Source organism: Trachymyrmex cornetzi, unplaced genomic scaffold (assembly GCF_001594075.2).
Source record: "Trachymyrmex cornetzi isolate Tcor2-1 unplaced genomic scaffold, Tcor1.1 scaffold579, whole genome shotgun sequence".
Taxonomy (NCBI): domain Eukaryota; kingdom Metazoa; phylum Arthropoda; class Insecta; order Hymenoptera; family Formicidae; genus Trachymyrmex; species Trachymyrmex cornetzi.
In genome coordinates this window covers 1,504,243-1,522,872 of record NW_017299892.1, presented here as the reverse complement: position 1 = coordinate 1,522,872, position 18,630 = coordinate 1,504,243, and the positions used below count along the sequence as shown (strand labels likewise).

The following is an 18,630-nucleotide window of genomic DNA, read 5'->3' as shown; positions in this document are numbered from 1 at the left end:
TCTCTCTCTCTCTCTCTCTCTCTCTCTCTCTCTCTCTCTCTCTCTCTCTCTCTCTCTTTCTCTCTCGGAATCTGCCAATGATCTCTCCCCTCTTTGAGAGACCTGGCATCGCCTCGATCATCATCCTCTTCGCCGTACATCATCAACCTGCTGTGGCGATCCAAGAGAAGTTACGTTGTGCAACTACAATGCACAAGTAGTGGTGTCGTAGGTATATAATAGAGCGTTTCAAATAGAATCGTAGAGTGAATTGAAGAGTCGCACACAAGAATGAGGAAGTTCGCAATTTACAATTTTAAACATGACGTCATGTCCGAGTCAAGCCCTAAAAATCATGTATTTATTCCATTGAGCTCTTCGATTCTAGGCTTTCATTGATAAAAATATATAATCAACTTTCTTATCAATCATAAACTTATATTATATATTTTAGGTTGTAAAGGTCGAAAGAAATGAAAAATATAATGTATAAAATTATAGAACATTATACAGGGTATCTGATAATTAATGAAAAAACTCTCGCATCGAGGCAGAATAGACTAAACTGAATAGAAAGGTCCTCTACCATTTTGCACTTTTCGCAATGATTGACGAGATATTAATTTCTAAAGATCGTCGAATAAAGACATATCTGCCCGCTCGACCGTTAACTATTGCGAAAATTGCAAAATGGTAGAGAACTTTTCGACTTGGTTTAGTCTGTTATACTGGCACACGAGCGATAATTAATGAGACATTAATTAATAAAGATTTCCGAATGAGCGCATGTCCGCCTGTTTGAGCGCAAAAATTTCAAAATGATAGAAAACTTTTCGGCTCAGTTTAGTCCATTCTGCCTCTATACGAAAGTATTTTCATTCATTGTTCAGACACCCTGTATTATATATATATATATAATATATATTATTTTAATTATAATTCTTCAAACTTTAATATAATTCAGAAATTAAGTTCCAAAATAAAATTTTATTAAAATTTCAAATTTTTTTTTTTTATGTGTAAACTAGAAATAATATATTATTAATATATTATTATTCATCTACGTATTTTAATCGCGACATACTGTTAATTTTTAACTTTGATATGATAGTTGTATGAAAAAAAGTGTAATCAAAATAATTTTTTAAGAATAATTTATCGCGACGGAGAAATATCTGTCTTTCTCTACTTGCACAGGTAATTATTACTAATTATTTGCATTTTTTTTTTAAAGAATGGTTATCGATCGTTTGTAGAAAAGATGGAGAGCTATTCGTTTCCACTTGCATCGTGGATCATCTTCAGCTCTTTCTATTTGCTCAAGTGAGACTCGCCAACCGTCTATTTCTACTAGCGAAGCGACAAGCGCGCCATTGAGTTGCATCTTTGTTTAGAGCAGAGGCTATCAATTGGTTGCATATTTTCAATTGCTTATATATTTGTATTTAATACTTTGATTTTCCTTGCATGAATTCCCTTCCACTTATCCGCTCGATAGCTCTCCCTCCCACGCGCAGTTTTCGATAATAACATCATCCCTCTCTCATACCTATCAGTGCTCGAGTAGACCAGCTAGCTAGAACGTTAATTATAGCGTCCGTAATTGAGTTTGATAGGGCTCAATGAGATAAGTGTGACCCTTGATGTGCTCAGCGGCCCCTATATACTATATGTACTACGCAGTTGGGAGCATTAACACTAACTATCTACTGGTTTCTTCCTACGCGCGCATGTCGGCTATTAAAGTCATCCGACGTAATTTCTTTTTCCCGGGAAGCACAAAAATAGTTCGTTCTTGCTATAAATCTATGTCGCAATCAATCATCCCCCAACACCAGAATTAGCTTAGTTGACATCAAATAATAGAAGGGTTTTGTTAGATTTCTTATTTGCGAATTTTTAAACGGGCACACTACTTGTTCCTTTACTTTGCAGCTCAATTAACGCTGGAAGGAACATTTGAAAAGCTTCCATCATACGTTCCGGACAATTCAGCCCGCTCGCAACTTGAATGCAGTTGAAAACTTTTCTTGCATCGCAACCATGATGCATTGTTCGCCGCGTTGTGCTGCAATTCCGCTACTGAACAAACTTTAGCTTCGTGAAAACTCAGCTGCATCGTATTGATAATAAAATTTTATCCACCAAATTAAAATTCGATATAACGTTTTTTTAATCTGTTGTTTACAAATCGAATTTACAAAAATATGCCTGTTTGTTTTGAAATAACTGACGCAAAAATATATAGAATAAAAAAAGTTACCTGTTAGAAAAAAAAATCCATTTTTCTTCATAAAATTTAGACAAATTTTTTTAAGAAAAATTTCGCTATTAATATTTGATGATTGAATACAATACATTAAATACAATACATGGAAAGGTTTTAAGAACAATGATTTTAGACATACAAAGGATAAAGCAAAGAAATTTTAACGCCAGATCTTTTAACGAATGATTTTTGCGCGAAAATAGCTTTTAAGGAATTAAACGAAACGATTTAGAAAGGCGAAGAACCTTGCCAGAAAACTCTTCACAATTCCTTACAAAATAATTCGAGGTTTTAAGTGCTTTTTAAATATCAGTTATCACAAATAAGAGTGAACGCCGAGAAATTCTTCGAGATGTTCGAGAAATTCGAAGGAACCGTGAAAGTCGCTATACTTTACAATATATATATATATATATATATATATATATAAACATGCATACGTCACATACGAATATATTATGGGCGTGAAACGTTATTCTCGGCTATTTGCGTGCGATTTCGTCACTTTCGGCGCCGATTTCACCTTGTCGAACGAATATACAAAAACATACTCACGTGCGAAAAATAGATAGTTTATGGAATGATGGAATTTGCAAATAAAATTTTTATCAACAAGACAATTTCAAATTTCATAGGGCTCTGGGGAGTATTTTCCCCGTGCGACAGGCAGCCGCAAGAAAACTTAAAAAATTTATATTTTGAGGCAAACTACGCAGCGTCTGAGTTAAAATTTCAACAACGGCTGCTGTCTATTAAATTGCACCTTTCAATATTCACTATGTTGTACGTCCACGGAATTCCAGATGAAAGAGAACACAATTTTAACAAAGTTTTGTTCTTTGCATTATTTTTTATAAAAACTTAAAAAAAAGTCGCTACTTTTAAGAATAATACACTTTGCATCTTCCGTTTGTTAAAGGAAATCATTTTATATTCCAAATCCTAAAAACATTGTATAAAATATTCCAAATAATAAAAATTATAAAAATTCATTTTTAAATGTTTACAAATATGTAAATGAAAGTGTATTAATCTATATCAGCAGATTAAACAATTATGAATCTCGTGTACTAGGGTTTTCAACTCTAATTCTTCCTAACTTCCACTTTGCTAAATGAACCGGCATAATCGTGTATAAAGAGGGGCCTGATGAAAGGGAAGACAGAGTACAATCCCTCACACAGTCGTGCGGGATCCCAAGCTTATTTTTAACGTGCAGTCGATGCACCTAGGCTTACCAACCTTGCTACAGGAATTCCATACGCATACACGATATTACGTACATCGCATATAGGTATACCTATATGCCTATACTGCTGCGACAGTATCGCGCAGATCATGTGTAGATACATGCTCTCACGTTCCCCTTGGGCCGTGACCCGACTGCGCACGAGCCGTGGTGAATTCCATCGTGCAAAAGGGCCCCACGTAGAAGCCAATGCACGTGTGATGCAGGGTCGTGTTGTTAGATGGGTCACAAAGAGCAACTGCCCAGACAATGGGTCGGCGTTATAATGAGTTCGTTATTTTATTAGCAGCGGACGCGTCTACGGCGTCAACGAACTCACACACCTCGTAAACAATGAGCTACCAAAGTATTCCTGCACGATTCAATTTACAATTTCACGCACGTCACATATTTTTAGAAGAGAACATATGAAACTTTCATTAATAGAAATATGTATAATCAACTTTTTTTTTTATTAAATTACGAATTTATTACGTACTGTTCAGTATGTGAACGTTGGGAGAGATAAAAAATCAAAATTGTTTCTAATCTTATTATCAAAATGAAAAATAATGAACAAAAAAAATTACGAAATATTGTACATATATATGTATACAGGTTATTAGAAAATGGTCAGGAAAAAAATAATTTATTGCACGCATTCATTTTATCTCGAACGGGACAGAGATGCGGTTATCGTGCACCTTGCAAAGGAATGTCACAGAGTCATACTGAAATTGAAATGGAATCTACAACTGTAGCAATAAGACGATAAAAACTATAAATTTATATCGCAGATGATATACATAATAAAAATGAGGTATTTAATACTTCGGAACGAAAAACATCAGATTACTCTTTGTTAAATTTTTCTCAGCAAAAATATCGTAAAAAGGTATTATTTTAGTTATAATTCTTCAAATTTTATTTCAGAATCTAAGCTTCAAAGATTTGATTAAAAGTTCAAAATATATAAACCAGAAATAATGTATCATCCACGTATTTTAAGTTATAATTCGCGAATAACGTCGTTAATTTTTAATAACTTAAAAACTCGACTAGTTCCTAAAAAAAATTAACACTATATCCGATTCCGACAACCTCTACAAGATAACATTATGAAAAATCGCAAAAAATCTCGCCGAGATATATCAACTTATGTACGGTGCATTACATTGCATATATGATACACTGGTTTAAAGATCGCATAGATCGGTCGGAATAAATTCCTCTGAGAAAGTGCACTCAAGCGAATCTATTCCGCTTCAAAGAGCATAAACGCCATACGGCGCACGAGATTCCACACGCGCAACCGTGGGATCGTAACACGTCCTCGCAGGATAGGTCTTGAAATCGCGTAATTGCCTTTGATTTATGCAGCATTAACCGGAACTGTTTATAAGACTCCGGTCTGACTCAAACGTTACTATCATAAAAAAACATTACATAGGAATATAACTTTTAATTATACAGTTTATCGCATTTATGAATACATAATATAACTTTTAATTATACAGTTTATCACATTTATGAATATATGACATTTGCAAAAACTTTTAATAAACTGATCATAATATTTCCTTACACTGACGAGTAGGTATTCAAGAATTTCTGGATCGCATAACTTTCAATATCTTCACTAATTTGATAATAGTATTAAATATATTATTCTTGATATCAATACAAAATTATCGTCTAAGTAGAATTAAACATCTAATTAGAAGAATAATCGCGGTTATATCATATTATTGTCTTTCGTGAGAAACGAAATGTAGTATAAAATAAGAAAATATTTTTCTTACGTCAAATAATATTTTCCTTCGATCAACGAAAATATCGATCGAGAAATAACATCAGAAATTGTCAAGAAATTATTAACTATCAATACATAGAGTTTTGTTTCAGTAATACATAGAATTTTTTTTCAATAATACAAAATTTCGATCTGTGGTAGTAACTAGACAAATATCTAAAAGGTTCAGAGATATATTACAAACACACGTCACTTCCGACTATATACGATAAAACGTATGAGATTTATATAGCATCTCTGCATCCTCCAACGTTGTAGTCACAGTTTTTAGTTATCTCCATCGGTTTCACAACGTAAACACATGACGTTGCACATGTACGTGTAGCACGCATTTATTTAATCTCAAACGGGACGGGGATGTGGCTATCGTGCACCTTGCAAAGGAATGTCACAGAGTCATACTGAAATTGAAATGGAATCTACGACTGTAGCAATAAGATGATAAAAACTATAAATTTATATCGCAGATGAAATAAATAATAAAAATGAGATATTTAATATTTCAGAACGAAAAACATCAGATGCATTTATCGTAAAGCTCATTTTTATTCAAGAGAGATTTTTTATTACATTTATATTATTTTTAATATCTCAGATCTTAATATATTATAATATTCTAAAATGCTAGCGGATAAAATTTATCGATTAATTTGAAAACTTTTCTTCATGATTTTTATGATATAGTGTATCCACTATAATACATAAAATAAAAAAATTTATATAAAAAATGATGTTGAAAATATCTAAAGTAGTCTAGTAGAAAATAAATAAAATAAAGAAAGATTGGATGGTATCGAACAAAGGTTAGTATCGATTAAAAATTGTTTGAAATTTTAGACGCGTGTGACAGTATCAAGCCACATGAAAGTCTTGTACATATGAAAGCCGGGATCCATATTGAGAATAAAGAGAATATTTTTTTGTGAATTATTGTGCATTTTGTAGTTGTTGTTTATGCCATGAAATTAATTTAATCAATCGGTCACATCATTAAATATCGAATTTCGTTTTTAGTACATCAATATAAACAGCATCTGTTATACTTAAAATTATGGATTTAAAATCTTTCTTGTTTTAAAACTGTTGGTTTCCTCGATTGTTTTCTCGTTGCGCATTCGGGTCATTCGGATATCGGACAATGAGGTGGCAGGCGATATCGAAGTCTAAGTAAGTAGTCAACGAGACTTGGTTTCTGACTGGTTTTTGTTGTAAGTGAATGTAGAGAGACAGGTAAATGGAAAGAAGAAAGTATGATAGGAAATTAGGAGATAAAGAAAGTAAGAAATAAAGAAATGACGAAAAAAGGTGAATGAACGATATTCTGTTTCGAAATGTACAATACATAAGATGGAGTAAAAGCAGGACAAGAGATAGCATTGAAATCATGCACGAAATAGAGGAATCTATATTGAAAAACACTTTTTTTTATATATTTCTATTCGATGCCATCCTCCAATTTACAAAAATAAGAAAATGTAATTAAAAAATGTAAAACTCTTGACTATCTCCATTTTTATAAAAATACGATACGATGTTATGGTATAAGAATACTGTTTCATATCATGTATATAAAATATTACATATCATGTGTATACACTAAATTTTTGCCATTCAAGAAAATGAAATTTTGAAAAAATCTAAGATATCCAATACCACATAACCTATTAATAAAATTATATTTAATTAAATTTTATTTGAAAGAAAGAAATTTCAGGTCAATCAAAAAACATATCTTTCACTGAAGAGCTTCTTTCTCTCTTTTTTTTCTTTTCGCGTTATATAACTGAAAGGGAATGCGCGCTCGACGATTTCCAGCTTTCCAAATTTCATGTCAATAGAGAATGTTTAGGTTCAAGAGTAAGATTATCTAAATTTATACGTACGCGACCTGGTTAAACAAATGACGGTGCATCGACGTGAAATCGTGGTCGGATGCTTCAGGGCTGCCTCGAAGGCAGGGATCGCCCCGTTCACCACGCCGCGTCTTCCCGGTGCGGTGCCGTCGAACCGGCGCGGACCGGAATCTGGCGAAAACCGGTACGACGGGTTCCACGGTCAACGAGTACCCCGGCCGATGCGCATGGTGCACGACTTCCCGTACTTCTAACTCATAAACGAGACAGCTCTCGTGTACTCGCTCGTAAAAAATTCTTACGACGATCGTGGGCGCTTCACATCGAGCGTGCTAACGCGAGTACACGTGCGTGAGTGCACGTGCACGTGCGTGATCCTTCACTCAGCCCGAGTACTCCATCTCAAACGATCTCGCTTATTAACCCATTGCGTCCATGATACTGCGCCATAAACGGATTATAACTTTCCTACTTAAATGTAGGAAATAATATTTTTTTTTTTTAAGTTAATGGATAAATCTGTGTGAAAGTGTGTTGTAACATAAAAATATGTGTAAATGCGATTGGAAGAAGATTAAAGTGCGTGCAAAATTGTGAGAGCGTTATCGAAATACGAATAATTGTCGATCAAAAGTTTGACATTGTGATTCAGACGTTAATAATTTATAAAATAAAGTGATGGGAAGATTTTATATATTTATAGGCATATTGGGTCGAAAAAAAGTTCTACGGTATTTTTTAGCTCAAAATTGTAAAAACATTTTTATTATTATATTTTTAATATCTTCGTTAAAAATTATCGAAATTTAAATTTAATAAAAGGGCTTTAAAGCTTGAAATCTCTACTTTCGAATGGTTACTATATTTTTCGAATTTATGTGAATTTTGTAATTTTTACATATAGAAAACTACGAGTTGAAGAAAATGAAAAATTTTCTTTGCTTCTGGTAAATTCGTAGCGTGCCCAAAAAAAATTTGTGAAAATTTTCTACTATCTATATCATGAAAGTTTGGAGTTCTTCTTCGTTTTTTTAATACTTCTTCGTTTTTTAAAAACAAAATCGTTTTTTTAAAATGTTTCTACGATTTTGTTTTTAAAAAAAACAAAATCGTTTTTTGTTCTCGAGTTATTCCGGTTATTCGCGAGTTAAATAAAAAGGAGCATTCTGGCTTTGATTGCTCATAACTCCATTAAAAATCATCGTACTGTAAAAAGAAACAGGTTCTTAAAGCTGAAACATTGCTCTATCGAGTGATATAATTGCCAATTTAAAAAAATAGAATGTATATAAATTCAAGCTAAAAATATGACATTACTTTTCTTTTAACCATTGTGCAATGATTATAAGGATAGTAATATCACATTTTTAATTCAAATTTGTATACATTTTACACTTAACAAATTATAATAATACCATTCGATAAAGCAAAGTTTCAGCTTTAAGAACCTGTTTTAATAATTATGGTACGATGATTTTTAATGGAGTTATATATATAAGCAATAAAAATTAGAATGCTCTTTTATTTAATCCACATGTAACTTGGTAACAAAAAGTCGTAGAAACATTTTTTAAAAAAAACTTTTAGGAAAAACTTTAAGCTTCACGTCAGATAGTCGAAAATTTCGTAACGAATATATTCTGTATATAATTTTGTGAGCAAACGAAATACTGCAAAACTTTTCCTCCGACCTAATATATAACCTTATTTCTTTATCTTAAATTAAAATATGTTAAGAAAAACATTTTAACATTAATCATAAGCAAAAATCAATTATTATATTTTAATTAGTTAATACAAGAAGCTGATTAGAGCTAAATCACACAATGTTTGCTATTGTACCGATAAAACAGTCACGGTTTTTCTTCTTATAAAGGAAAGAAAAGAAAAAAGATGCATCAATATGGAGTGCAGTAATGTCAAGGAAAAACTCGTAACGGGGATAGGTATGCATGATGAGGAAGTAAAATAAATATATCTGCAACGCAATGAAAGATGCTATTAGTTCCGCTTATTTAACTAATGACGATTCGCGCTCGAATGATACATTCGGATATTTCCATTAATTAAGCGCATTGCGCACATTACACACACCGCGCGTATATTAAAAGTTATATGCACGTATTTAATTATTCTGGTAAAGGAATGCATGCGCATTGCAGAAATTCCCATCACGAGCCCCGTTGTTTAAAAAAAAATGGGAACACCGCGTATATCATAACCGCAACATTATAACCGTCGTCAATAACTATAGCAGATGCGTCTCATCAGACTGCTTTATAAGCGCAAACACGTTGATTTTATTAATAAAAAGATCACGATTGCAAGGACAGTCTTCATTACGTGCAATGTATGGTAATTACGTGCACTTTATCATCGATTCCGTCGTCGACGCGATTCCGTTATCGTCAACAATCCATGACAGGAGAACTTCACATAAGACCGGTTCTTTCACACGACCGGTTTTCGAAAATCGCAATGTGGATGTAAAACCGGTTGACGGAACAAAACACAATCGTAAATCGTAATCACTTTTTTGCCCCCGATGAAAAGTGAATGAACATCCTGAGGAAGTTGAAAACAAGTCCGCCATTGGCTCGCTGGACCCGCGTTCGTGTAAGAAACTTCGGGATTCGGATTGATAACTGTAATTGCTTAATTACTGCAAAGCGTCGGCACGAGATGCAATTAACCTTCTCTCTCTTTTTTTTTTCCTTTCCGGAATAGGTGTACAAAGCAAATTAATTGGATACCACCGTGCACACTCGTGTGCACGCGCCTCTCCATTGTGATCTCATCCCGCTTTTTATCCATTATGCAGCCGGTACGTGCCGCGTCGCAAGTTTTCGTGATTACAACAGTCGCCTGACTCTTTTCTATTCTCCTACTGCCACTCCTGCAACGCGGTACAAAAGATCCGTGACATTTTAGAAGAATTGAAAATGGCATCCGCATACTATTTTCCACGGCTTAAGATTTCTCTTGTTGTACACCGAGTAGACAAAGTGGCGTTGTTAAGTTCCGTTTTTGTTTCAAAAGTTAATTTTAGAAGTTATTATTTTTGTTATTCGTTTTTCAGTTTTTCCATATTTATAATTAAAAAGTTAGAGATTAAAGAGTCTTTGCAAAAGTAACTAAAAGTGGGAAATAATCCATATTGCGACGCGCGGCAGGTTGTAGCAGTTTGAGAAATTAATTCTTCAATATATATATTTTTTTTCAAATCAACTGGCAATTAAGTAGTTAAAAAATTAATAATAATAATTGATAATAATAATTCGAATGTATTGTCAAATTTAGAAAAGTGGGTTCGAATTTTTACATTGAATATAATTTATAACACACGCTTATTTCAGAGTCAACGCTTTTAAGGAAGATTGAGAGACGAAGATATTTTGTAGTCCGTTGCTCTTAGAGGCAAACTTTATCGTATGCTGCCAAGATGATTTGCGGATGCCCCGAGAATATTTCACCAGACTCTCAAGCGACGCTTTAGAAAGGCTGACAAAGTCTTGCTCGACACGAGAGCAAGTAGAACGGCCTGCTCGAATAACGGCATCCGGGAATTCAGGGCCGTACATTGATAAGAAAAAAAAAAATGATCCGCCGGGTTCAAAACACCTGCCTTATCTTTTTCACCGGGCGCATCGTGATGAGTACACAATAGAGATGGCTGCCTTTCCGCAAATGAGATTACCGCATCCGACAGCGAAAAAGAAGAAGCGCGCATGTTTCGTAATTTTCTGTTGCCGTAGATTACGTATTCTTTGCGACTGCCTTACCGTTTCAGCGCTTTTTCGCAATTTATTTTATAGCGACATTAAATTAAGTCCACGTCAATTTAAAAAAAAATTATATAATTTTTTCTGATGTGAAATTCGCGCATGTGAAAGAGATGAACTTGCGACATTTTTGCGAGTACAAATGCTTCGCATATGTCACATATTTTTCTAGATGGACATATGTGGAAATAAAAACTTAGTTCTGCTTTATAATAAAATAGTTTTGCAGCTTCTACATTGCATACATAATTGCAGTCCAACTCATAATCAGATTTCGCCTCGCTACGATGATCACTCATTACGCATATAACGAAGAGCGTATAACAGAGATATATTCCAAACTAACAAACAAATAATCTCATCATTTTTTTCGAATTTTTTTTTAGAATTGCTCATCAGCTATTATGCATTTTTATCGTGCGTCACATGTACGATAATGGTTGCCTCCAAGATACTAATTTGTAGTGACCATTACGCACAAAATAACAGCAATTACGTCGCCTATTAAAGACAAATGAGTGCAATGACTTCTACGAACTGACTTATATTTCTTCGATGACATTATACGGGCATTAATTACTTCTTATATGCAGACTTATCTAAGTGCGGTATTAAAATAACAGTTAAGTGAGTAATAACAGACTAATGGAAGATTCTGCATTAACGTTTAAAATTACTTTAATTAAATTAAAAAAGTATTCCAATAATATAGCGTCGTGTAATGCAAACTAGTTTACAATGTAAACGCTATTATTTTAATTTAAAAGTCGCTGCTTTATCTTACCAAATTTCCATTATCTTGGTGAAAAATAAAAAATAATATATATAAAACTTACATAAATAATCCTTCGAGAATAACTTTACATTGAATTCGCGTAAGTAACATCATAAATATATCTTGTTCTCAACAATTAAAAGATGCTTAACTTATGCTGTATTATTATTTTTAAACAGACTTCCGGCTGGAATTTTTTCAATATTGGTTTTTTTAATATAAAAAATACTAACTATTGGAACTGTCATTATTTTTTTCATATTAATAGAATGTCGTGCTAACTTCAAGAATACCCAAAAGCGGAATCTATGAAGTTAAATAATATTTTATAAATATGAAAAAAATAAATACAGTTCTATTTTTTTATAATTTTATAGTTCCTTGTAAAAATAAAAAAAAGAGTTCCTTATTTTTTATACTAAAAAACCTAAATTGAAAATATGATGTACTAACTTCGCAAATCGAGCACAATGTTTCCCGTCTAAAGTACAAAAAAAAAATAAATATTTCTACTTTTGGCTACAGATCAGGTTAATACTATTTGAGTTTTACTAATATATGTAATTTTTGAAAACAAAATTTTAACAATTACCTAATTTCAATACACTTTAAATGTAAGACAGCATGACACTAAAAGAAAAAGCGTCATACCGATAATTTATCGCAATTCCAGTGAGATTTCTTATTATAGTTCTAGCAGATATATATATATATATATATATATATATTATCGAGATATACTCGAATATATCAACATTATCAAGAGTCAGCGGAATGTAACTAAATTTGCCAAGACTCTATTAGTTTATTTCATATTCGTTATTCGTTAATCTATTTGTTTCCAGCTTGATGCTCCGGTAGACATTCCATATCGCGTATCAAAATAGAAATCCAAAGAATACATTGCATTCCAATAATGCTTTGAATCAACGTTAACGTGAGTTCTTATCGCAATATTATGTTTCTTCGGATCTTGATTTTCACATCAAAGCAATTCTTATTAAACATTCGTTCTAGTTTCTCCTGAAAAGGTGATTAATGACACGCTTGATAGAAAACAACAATTTTACGAGGATATACGGTAAATACTCAATCGAGATACTTTGTGCACGCTCGCTACATAATAAGTCAACTTTCACCTTGAGTAGAGCGAGTGCTTTCGCGTTAAGAGAGAAATCTATACAGGTATAACGATACCGTGTTTTAGGCCGAACTTCATCTCACCTTTGTTTCACTGCATAAATTTTCAAGCGAGACGCTCATCTTCGCGCAGCTTAAAATATTCGTAAACCGAATATCCGATCGCGCAGGTGTCACGAGTTTCATACACACAGAACGTTGCATAGCTCGCGAATAAAATTAGACAACGGAGATCTCGTTGTTTTCATCGTGTTTTCTTTGATTTTGTTATTATATAACAGTAAGGCAATTTATGCTGATCGTAGTAATGAAAAGATTTTGCATTGAGAAATCCATGTTTTATATATTTAAATGAAGGAATAAAGATTTTTTTTACTTATTCTTTAATTAATTTTCCCTTGCTTTTACAGAATTTATAGAAAAATAAATCTGTACGCAGAAGGATTTTATTTCACATTTTCTACTTATTTTCTCACGTAAAATCATCAGTTTCCTGTTAGCACCATCAATAATGGACCACTTTATATGTCACACGCCAGGCAACGCGCTTCGTTTCATAAAAAGCGAATTTCCAAGTTCTTTTACAGGTACCATCGATCAAATGGTACTCTCACAATTCAACATTCACTTGATATAATTAAAATGTCATCGAAGATGTTAAATTACTGCCAAGAACTTCCCTGCAAGATTTCTTATAACTGATTTTGTTAGTTTCCTATAGATTTCATTTTTCATGCGTCGGACATCGCACTTTCTCTCTTATTTCTTAGCTAAATAAAAAAATCGGAACTTCTTCACGATGAGATGGAAAGATAACAAACCAGCGTAAATATAATCATTCATTTATCTTAAAGAATTTATTTTGCTTTGTAAGTTATCGATTATATTGTGAAATATTTCTAATTTTATTTATTTTAAATAAGCAAATATTTAAAATTGAATAATAAAAAGTAAAAAGAGTTAAGAGCCAACGCTAGTTCTTATTATTTAAGAACTAAGAACTAGTGTTGGTTCTTAGCTCTTTTTACCTTTTGTTATTGTTTTATTCAATTGAGAATAATAATTCAACTCTTATTATTTCAAATTTAATTAACAAAGAATGCAGTTCTAAATATGAAGAATGTAAGAAATATTCGCGTGGCAAAATATATGCTATTAATTCATATACAAGTTCATGCGGTTCTCGTGTCGCTCGCATATAAAATTCATGTCGTTGCACATTGATGCCGAAGCATTGGGAACCACGGACGCGTGTACTTCATCAGATTACATTTAAAGTTCGATGAACCACATATGCTATTCATGCTCGATGCAAAGAACATCGATATAGTTCACAAGATAGACATCAGAGAAATCGAACGCGCATAAAAATCCACTCAGATCATTTTCCAACAGTCAAGAATTTTTATTTGACTTCTAACCGTTTGATATTTCCATATTAAAATCGTGAATATATTCAAATATTTAGAAAATGTTCCATTATCTGAACATCTATGTATTTTTATGACTTTCTATATGCATGGCAAACAATGGCAAAATATCATATGTACGATGTCGTGACAGGAATATTTTACATAAATATATCAACAATTTTGTATACCAATATACACGGCATACATATAACGTTCACAAAATTATCGCACGAATATGTTGAGCAGACAATATTGAAAGTCATTATACTAAAATTTCGTTATCAGCTCGTTCTCGTCGCAAACGCAGTAATACTTTGTAAAAAGGTAATGTTTAATTATTCAAAACTCGATTACTATTTTTCTGTGCAATTAGAAAGCGCGGGGAAACTTCTATGCTTGCGAACGGTGTTATATTTAATGATTTCGCCGATGAAATATTCAGAAAAATCGTACGTAAACAGAACGTTACGCATCGAGTGCAAGGACCTTGCCTTATTACTATAACAGGTTTCGCTGCGTATCCATTTTTCCACGGTCTATACGCCTCGTTACGCCTACATACAAAAAAAATCACAATTTTATTCCGTACTTTTAGAGATACCGTAAAAACTTTTATAAAAGACACGGAGGGATTTTATTATTAGCTATTACTCGACTCACACTAACGAGATTACTGCCTGGATTCTTCGAACACTCCGTACGTGGGTATTCGGCTCGCAGATTCCCGCTTCTTTTCTATCATTTAGAAAGTAGAATACTCCAGTGACACGTGAGAAATCCACGGTAAACGTTAAGTTGCATGTGCGACCAGAGATGCGTAAAATTTCTAGATTACATGAAATCGTATAGTAATGAGAGCTTTTCCTTATTTTTTTTTCTTTTCTCCTCTTTTATCTTTTTTTATCTCCCTTCGATCAATTAATGAAAAAAATTAATGAAAAAAATTTCAACACTTTTTCAACTAATTTTAATTTATTCGCTTATCCACGACATTTATATTTGTTTTAATACATTTGAATTGTACTCTTGAAAATTGTTTTGTTTGCCCGATAAATAAATTTAAATTAAGGAGGTTGTAAGGTATATATTAATATTTACACTTTAAATAAACTACATACATGTGAAAGTTGTATTCATAACAGTCTGTTTTTATTGAGCATCACATTTTTATAGCTATTTTATTTGATATTAGTTTTATTGTTATAAACAAAAATTTTAAAAATAATAAAAATCTAAATTTTTTAATATAAATATTTTAAATACTAAAAATAACTTTTGCAAAATTTGATTAAGATTCATCAATTAGTTTATAACAAATAAATATTTTGTTTATTTATTAAACAATTAATGTCTGTATCTCAATGTAACTTTACATAAATATTTTTGAATTCATAAAGTACATATATAAAAAAATTGAGATTTTTATCATTACTTTATAATACATTTTCATATATTTCTATTAGAGTACAAATTTAAAAAATATTACTTTTTATTGAAATAACTTTTGATCCAGATGATCGACTGTCTCTAATTTTTTGTATTACTTTTAAATGCAATTTAAAATAAACTGTAATTTTTTCAAGTAATTCTTAATATATTGCATTTGCTTTACAACCTCCTTAAATCAAAATCGTATAATTAGACTTAAGATGATTTTATTTATGTTAAAAAATTAAAAACTAAAAGAGAAAATAATATTTCAGATATATAACTTCTTTTAATAATTAAATGAAATCGTAACAGTTGTATGTTAACTCAAATCGATGAGCCTGCAAGCAAATGCTCTTATCGGTTAGTAATAAACTTTTTTATACCGAAACCCACCAATCGCAGGCGATTTCGCAATTACCAATAACCGATAGCCCGCGTGTATATTAGCATAATTTTGCACGCGTCGCACCACAATGGATGCGGGACCGGATGTCACGGAAAAAAACGGCATATTGCGTAAGGTACTGAAGAAGCGAAAAAAAAAACGCTGAATCCTCATTGAAATTCCCGGAGCAGTGCATTGCTCAAGGCGGTACAGCATGGCATACTATCGTGTGGCGAAGACCTACTTTTTAAATGGCTACACGTGATATTTTCTCTCCTACATATATCTTTGTGGAACGCTCCGCAAAACTCGAAATTCAACTTCGCGTATAACGCGACGCGGAACCGGATGATTAAATTGCTGGTTTCACACGTGAATTCACGGGCCGCCTCAGACAGGAAGAGGATATTGCATCTCTGGACTTTCCAAATAAATAATCCCCGTCCGCTTATTCGCAACACGTATATACACAAATTTAACGTATCAGGTATTCTGTGTGCTTTATGTCTTTCATCTTGTCAAAAATATAAAATAAATAATTTGTTGAAGAACTTAAGGATATCAAACAATGCAAAATAAAAAAAAAGGAATTCAATATGTGACTTGTTTTTCGTATCCTTTTTTTAACTTTTCGTCTTACAATACAAATATTACAATTCTAATATTACAAAATATATTTTTAAGATATAAAATATCTTAAAATATTTTTTATTATATATATAATTACTAATTTAAAAAATAAAAAATTAATTAAAAAAGGAAAGATTTTTATGACGGCCAATAATAAGTTTAGATTTAAATTACAAATCATACTAACTTCAAGAAAATCAATATCAGTTTATTTCTACATTAAAATCTCTTTTGAATCAAGAAATGTAAAAAAGCAATATTATGTAACGTCAACAATAATCTACAAGTATAAATGACAAGTGCCATTTCTTATTCCTGCGCTTTATCTAAATTTGTACTCTTGTCAAAAGAATGCATTTCCGGGATTTAATCTGCTCAGAATACGAGTCGACGCGTCTCGATTGCGACGGGGATGTAAAATTTTTCTGCGACCTCCTTCCGCACGTTAGAAAATCTCTCGCCACAGCATCCGTTGCGCGAGGTATCCGTCGCCAAGAGACGACAGAGAATCAGTATCGATCCGGAGCACAGTCCGATTCTAATAATGGGAACGACCAGACAATAGTACTTACCCGCGTATAAACCGCTCGCATCCCTTTGCCATTCGTGCGAAAAGAAAAAAAGAAGATGAAAAATCCGAAGGCCCTCGCGAAGCGACGCGAGGCGACTGCGGGCGCGCTTCCGGTTCTCGTCCTCGATGCACTCGCGACTGTCACACCGACGGTATACAGGAATACAGGGCGACGCGAATCTACCCGACCCAAACATTCGCACGCCGCGGCATAGAACGCTACTGAACTGAAGCCTCTCGGGACGCAGGGTCGCGTTCTAGCTTAGTGATCCACCTGTTGGAAACGTCCTCAACTAAAGAGACTCGGGTGCGGTTGCAGAATCCGATGATGCATTCAATTCTTCCAATTACAAGTTTTCAAACTTTTGTTCAATTCAACGAGTCACGAATGTCACGATACATTTGAAACATATTAGAAATATTCTTGTTTTCTCTTTGCGATCAAAACTGTTATTTGTGTCCAAACGACGATGTTTATAGAAAGCTATTTGTTTCATACATCGAAAGATATTTATAAACATTCACGAAATATTTGGACTGTCTGTAGGCTTCTTCTTTTTGTTTACTTTTTCACGTTACTTTATCGACACTTGCCTTGTTTAAAATTAAAAATAGAAATTAAAAATCGAAATAGTTCTAAATTTTCTTTATACAAAGATATAAAAGAGTAATAGATCAGTAAAAAAACTATTACCTTGTCGACAACCTTGCTTTAGAAGGCCGTAAGCTGTAAGAAATTGACCAATCACAGTCGATTATTTTTCTCATATTCAATTGTGGTTAGTCAATTTCTTAAGGCTTTACGGCTTACGCAAGGTATCCGTCGCCAAGAGACGACAGAGAATCAGTATCGATCCGGAGCACAGTCCGATTCTAATAATTGTGAACAAGATGAAACTCTTGCCGTAAGATTTAAAAAGAAAAATCTTGTAAATGATATATCAAGTATTAAAATTTCTTCGCGATGAATTCAAAATTATCGAAACATAAAAATTATCAAATATATGTATTTCTAATAGTAATTTTAAAGTAAAAAAAACTTTTGTCTTGCTTATATTAAATCTTTACTTATATTATAATTATACTATAAAGATATTTTATATATATTTCATTCATGTATGGTTACTGATAAGCCGATAATTATTTCGAGCATATTATCTTATACATTTTTTTATCTTTTTTAGTTAAAACTCAAGCTATACAAAAATTCTTAAAAATATATATACATTTTGGATATCTTTAAGATTGTATTTTGTAATTAAAGCTAATAAAACTATTGAATTTCGAATGTTATTCTCAGTTTGGATAAAATAAAAATTTCAGTAAGTTTTCAAATTTGTAAAAATTAATTTGAAATTTTTT

The 18,630-nt window shown here is 32.5% G+C and overlaps 1 protein-coding gene across 1 annotated transcript in view; it reads right to left on the bottom strand.

The window, feature by feature from the left end:
• Positions 1-17,473, bottom strand: part of LOC108766374 (guanine nucleotide exchange factor for Rab-3A) — a 28,937-nt gene extending 11,464 nt beyond the window's left edge. Inside the window, exon 1 of the mRNA XM_018515635.1 lies at positions 17,270-17,473. The gene's annotated coding sequence lies outside the window, so the exon portion shown is untranslated. The remainder of the gene's footprint in view (positions 1-17,269) is intronic.
• Positions 17,474-18,630: the final 1,157 nt, after the last annotated feature.